This window comes from Penaeus monodon, chromosome 3 (assembly GCF_015228065.2).
Source record: "Penaeus monodon isolate SGIC_2016 chromosome 3, NSTDA_Pmon_1, whole genome shotgun sequence".
NCBI lineage: Eukaryota > Metazoa > Arthropoda > Malacostraca > Decapoda > Penaeidae > Penaeus > Penaeus monodon.
The window spans coordinates 42,581,561-42,581,955 of record NC_051388.1 but is presented as its reverse complement, the minus strand read 5'-3'; positions in this window follow the sequence as shown (position 1 = coordinate 42,581,955).

The following is a 395-nucleotide window of genomic DNA, read 5'->3' as shown; positions in this document are numbered from 1 at the left end:
GCTCTCCTTAGGCACTGTTACCAAATGTCAAAAATATTTTGCGATTATTTTTTATTTCTCTATCTGTTTATTAATTACTTACTTTTTCTATTACTCAATCCCTCACTTATAATTTTCCTTAAACGAGCAGACAATTTTTTATATGATCAGGTAGGCTTTATATACCTGTAAATCAAGTCTAAAACACTATAAAGAAGAAAGATGTCTTTTTGGCACCGTTACCATTTTTTTAAATATTACATATATATACAATATATATACATATATGTATATATATATACATACATGTATATATATATATATATATATATATATATATATATAATATATATATATATATATATATATATATACATATACATGCATATATATATATATATATATATATATAATAT